A 6,134-nucleotide genomic window follows, 5' to 3' on the forward strand; every position below is an offset into this window, starting at 1 on the left:
CTTCAGTACTGCTGTTCAGATGTCCTTTGGAATTGTGCTCGATCGCAGGTTAGTGAGCTCGATCGCACTCTGTCTATGCTCGATCGCAGTAACAGAATGCAAGATGCCACAGAGCTAAAACAGAACAGAAAACAAAAAAACAAAAACAAAACAAAACAAAAAGATTTTTGATTTTTGATAAAAACAAAACAACATAATTAAAATTTAAAATTTAAAATTTAAAAGAGCTAAACTAAAGGAAAATAATTCTAAGCAAAATTTGATGCAATCCCTGGCAACAGCGCCAAAAAACTTGTTGTGCAAATATCTACCTATATTAATAGGCAGATAAATGTACATTTAAACTCACAAATGCACAAAGTCAAAACAGTAGCATAGAGTACCAGTACGAGATCATTCCCACGAGGATTGGTAAATTTTGATTAAAAATTAAATTCAATAAACAAAACAAGATAAAAGTTGATTTTGATTCAATAATGATAAAAGGTAGGGCTTTGATATCCACTACTAATCACACTTAGATAATATAACAATATGCCAATGATCCAATCATATTATGAATACTTAATGTTTGCCAACCTAAGGGCATGGGTGTCTACTCCTTAAGCTATTGATTTTCCTAAGCAACGAATTAGGTATGGGTGTCTACTCTAATTCTTTTCTTTCCCAAAAGATTTAGCATGGGTGTCTACTAAGTTGTTCTTTAAGAATGCATAAATCTATGGAAATCGACAAGCACATGAGACCTAGGGCATGGGTGTCTACTCCCGGTTCCCCATGTTGATTAACCCAAGAACCTGTGGTGAGGTTCTTTTGTTATTCTATTAGACCTAGGACTCGATCATCCAAATTGATTCAATTAACTAATCCATACCACATGCATATGTTGATCAGGCACACACATATGAAGAATTCAATAAAACAGGAATTAATCAAGTTAAACATTGAAATATTACTTAAACATAATTAGGGCTTCAATCTAGCCCTACTAAAGAGTTTAGTTACACATGAGTTTGATGTTAAACATCTTTATAAAATAAAATATAAAGGAAATTAAAGAATAAACCCGAAAACTTGAACTTGAAGAGCCTTCAATTCTTCTCCTTGGAATTGTCTGTCTATTCTAAAGGCTTAAGGGTCTATTTATAGGCCTTAGGAACACTCTAGAAACCCTAGAAATCATAGCTTTTGTGTTCTAGTTCGCCTAGGGTTTTGAAGGGTTGAAAAAAAACACTTTCCGAAATAAGGCGCTGCTACCTTGCTCTTCACGCACGGGTGCGCTCGATCGCGGCCCCTGTGCACTCGATCACAGGTCTGCGATCAATCGTGTGTCTTCTGTGCTCGATCACAATTGTGATTGATGCTGCTTCTTGTGCGAACAAGCGCAAGCCTGCGCTCATCTGGACATTTCTCTGGTAGTGTGCTCGAGCGTAGATGCCCTGCGATCGATCGCACTATTAGAACCTTTAGCTTTTCCCAAATTTGCTGTTTAAGCCTCTGACTTCTAGAAATGCTTCATTTTCTTCCAAAAACCTATAAAACAATGAAAATACAAAACGGAAATAAAATTACAGAAACTAACCAGACTAAGGAATTAACAAATATACATTAAGGGGCTAAATTATTGATATGTTAGCACTTATCAATGTGAAAGAAAAAATAGAAAAGTCCTAAGGAGGCGGCGGATATCAAGTATCAATCGGTGTCCCGATACATTAAAGTTATGTGTCAACAATTTCAGACTACATGCAACATGGGAGGCAAGGTAGCCAAGCTTGTTATTGATCCAAGGAGTTGTGAGAATGTAGTCTCAGAGGAAGCGGTCTGAAAGTTGGGGCTTCAAACCAAGAGGCATTTTACTCCCTATCGAGTGGAATGGCTCACAAGAGGAAACGAGGTAAAGGTTTCTAAACGTTATCTCATATCCTTTTCCATTAGAGCTAAGTACATGGATAGTGTACTTATTGTTGGAAAAGGATGCGTGTCACCTATTGTTGGAAAAGCCATGGCAAGATGAGAAGGCTGCTATCCATGATGAAACAAAGAACACATACAGCCACATGGTTGAAAGAATCAAGCTGATGTCTATCTCGCCAAGAAGCAGGGCCAAAACCTTCACAAGGGGATGGTCCATCACATGTAGCGAAGCTGAAGTTGACAGCTAAGGTAAGGGGCATCAAGAGGGTACACTACAAAAAAAATTTATGCCATTTTTTTTAATGTTGTTTTGCTCAAACAGCACAAAACTATGCTTTTGTGCCATTTACTATACAAATGGCATAATTTTAAAAAACAAATTACACCATTTACTGTTCAAACGACATAAATTTTGTAATTTGTGTTGTTTGTACAATAAACGATATAATTTTTTAATAACTTTTACTGTATAAAAGTTATTAAATTTTTATGTTGTGTCGTTTGTACAAAAAACATCTTTATTTTTTATTGACGTTTATTGTACAACGGGCACAATTTAAAAATTTGTGCCGATTAAACAATAAATGGCATGATTTTTTAATTTGTGCAGTTTGTACAGTAAATGTCATTAAAAAATTATGTAGTTTATTGTTCAACCGGCACAAATTATTAAGTTGTGCTGGTTGTACAATATAGTATGTTGTGCCAGTTGTATGATAAACAAACTTATTCTTCTTCGTCTTTTTCTTTCCTCTCTTAGAAATCCCTGAGTCAAAGCACTAAAACTGAAAACTCCGTATGTTTTTCTCTTAATTTTTTTTTCTTTTTGGTAAATATCTTAGAAATCCCTGAGTCAAAGCACCAAAACTAAAAACTCCCCTAGAAATCCCTAAGTCAAAGCACCAAAACTGAAAACTCCCTATGTTTTTCTCTTAATTTTTTTCTTTTTGGTAAATATCTTAGAAATCCCTAAGTCAAAGCACCAAAACTGAAAACTCCCCATGCTTTTCTCTTAATTTTTTTCTTTTTGGTAAATATCTTAGAAATCCCTAAGTCAAAGCACCAAAACTGAAAACTCCCTATTTTTTTTTTTCTTTTTTCGAATTTTTACTCCCTAGGTTAATCAAAAAGGAAAATAAATCCACACCTTTATATATTTCCCAATTTTTTAACGTTCATTAGTCACAAACAAAACACATCGTTTCACCTCACTTTAAAATATTAATTTTTTATTAATTTAATTTTAAAATTTAAATCTAAAAAAATAATTAAAAATAAATAAATAGAAAATTTGAAGGGGTGGCTAGTAGTGGCGTTGCCACCCCTGGGTTGGGGGGAGGCTGCAAGCCACCCTAGGGGTGGGCAAGGGGTGGCTGCGAGCCACCCCTAGTTGGGGGCCTAGGGTGGCCCCAGGAGGTTTAGGGTGGCTTGCGGCAGTGAAGAACGTTGGAGAATATCCATCACAGTTGATTTATTGAAAAGTTATCTTAGCAGCTGGTAATTGTGACACTCTTTCCTTTGAACATGTCCCAAGCTTTTTCTCACCTAAAATTCCAGTTGTTAGAAATTAGTCAGACCAACCTTACAACTAATAATCGTACAAATTAAAAGTGTTTAAACTATTACCAATTTAAGCGTGCCATCGACAGTGTTAGTGATGTGGTCCCACCCTGTTGTGATGTTACAAACATACTTTTATTTTTTAACTAATGGTCATACTATTTTTTATGGTTTCTAATCTTCAAACCTTTATTACTATTTGTTAGAGACATTCATGAGCTTTATATTTTTTACCGTTATATTTTATTACTTGAAATTCAAGCATCTTCATGAGTTTAATGGAAAAGAAATATCAGCTTTAACATTCCTTTGTCGTTTGAATCCATTGGTCATTAAGAATTTCATGGGTTTTAATTCTTTAATTGTTTTGACCGTTAGTCATTAAATATGGTTTATGGCTTTTTCTCATTAACAAAAGTTTTACAGTTATCAACTGTTTGGTCATGGAATATTTTAATGCTTCCAAGTTCTAACCGTTTGTGACCTTTTATATATATATATATATATACACACTAATACATTGAAGGTAAGTAAGAGGATATATAAGAGATTGAAGGAAAAAATCACTTATTTTCTATCTAAGGCTAAGGCCGTATAGTGTGTTGCAAAACACTTGTTTCATGGCATATGCTTTATTATTGGTTTTTCTACAAAATAATATTCTGAAGTTCCTCATCCACTTTGACAATTGGGTTGTTCTATTACTCTTCGTTATTTGGAAGTGCGTCTTTAACGAAGATAGACGCTATAGTCTAATCCTGGGAGGTTGCGTGTCAAAGGATCCGATCGCACCGAGTTATATACTCCGGGAGGTACGAATCAACCTTTAAGGACAACGCTCTTGCGTGATTCTATAGCATTGTGAGATCTTTCCATACTCTATTTTCATCTCTTGTATTTTATTTATTTTATTGTTAATATTCATATTGTAATTATTTCATATCAATGAGAATTTGTGCACCATCCAAAATTATTTCCAACAATCTTAAAGGTTGATTATGATGGTTGCACAAATATTTTGATTAGTATCATAACAATAGTATTTAAACTTATGAGAAGTCAAATACTATAAGAGTTTGCGGTATGCAATTCGCATATGAGAAAGATGAAATCAAATATTGAGTGGAAAGATTTTGTATTCATTTATCAGAAAAAGAATTTAATTTCATGTGTAGTTATTGAAAATGAAAATATTTTTGATTGAAAGAGTTTTCAATTATTTGAACTCAATTTATCGATTGTCAAATAATCTTTTATTGTTGGGTTTCTATTCTTACAATAAAAAGAGTTAAGCTTTTTTATGGATTTGTAGAACTTAGCATTTTCTTTATTATGTTGTGCTAAGCTTGGCTGGAAAACATCCATGTAAATTAATAATAATAACTGTGAGTGATTACTCATTTTGTAATGGAGAAAATACATAGGTATTACTAATTGTGTGCAGAAAATACCGCTTTGCTAAAGATTTTTGCAGGTAAGCACATAGTAATATAAGAGGAAGAGATGTGGTACGTGTATTGAGTTGATCGGTTCTCACAACACCTAGTTGGTGTGTGGTGGCAACAATATATTTGAAAGATCTTGGAGTAAAGTTGTTGGCTCCGCTGTGAGTTTTAAACTCTGATTCATAGGTCTTATTTTTTTTAAGACATAATATACAATTTCAATTATTAAAGGAAAAATCAAGTGATGAAGGTGCTCCTTCATTGAATTGAAATTTTATAATTATATGAATATTGCATTTGAAAAGTGATGATCCTCTGATGATTACTCTATTTCAAAATTGAAATAGAATCTAGCATTTATGTTAGTAATGACATGCTAGATTAGCATAAATACTTTAAAAGTATTTGGCAAATCTTCATATATATCATTCAGCTTTCAAGTTTATCTGAAATGCTAATTCCTAATAAAATATATGTGATTACTAATGTTCTTATATATTGAGGCTCATTTGATATCTAATAAATTTATCATAACATTAGATTGATACCAATGTCATATTTATGACAATTAGCCAATAATAGTTGATTATTATTTGATTGGGCTTGATACTTTGCATATTTATTGGGGCTTTAGTTAAAAAGATTTTATTTTTAAAATCTCTTATAGAACTTGAAATATGCAACCCCTATATATATAATATATAAGGATCATGTTGAAAAATCACAAGTGGTGATTAATATTTTTAAAACATCTTTAGAACTATCAATTGACAGAAAAGAAAGAAGAGTAAATGATATATCATACTTATAGAAAAATGGGCTCATAGAAGTTATTTCTTAAAGTTCTTGTGAGATATTAATGGAATTTTATTTTCTTGTGATTACTTGATTTATTTCATTTGGTATGATAGATTTATACATGTAAATCTTGGCGACACCAAGAAAATGAAAAGAACTGATGAATGCTATGATTTTCAATTTTTGGGCTATCCACCAAAGTGTGGGGGGAAGCGTTTATTTTGTTTGTCATATTCATAAGCATTGTTTGAAATACCTCGAAGTGTGGTGGTATTTGACAAATGTTATGTTACCCAAAACCTAAAATGAGGAAACTTGGTTTTAAAACCTATGATTGTGATTTTATTGGTTTTACATGTAATTGTTCATACTATAGATTCCTTACTATCAAGAGTGATATTTTAGATTACAATA

Source organism: Corylus avellana, chromosome ca9 (assembly GCF_901000735.1).
Source record: "Corylus avellana chromosome ca9, CavTom2PMs-1.0".
Taxonomy (NCBI): Eukaryota; Viridiplantae; Streptophyta; class Magnoliopsida; order Fagales; family Betulaceae; genus Corylus; species Corylus avellana.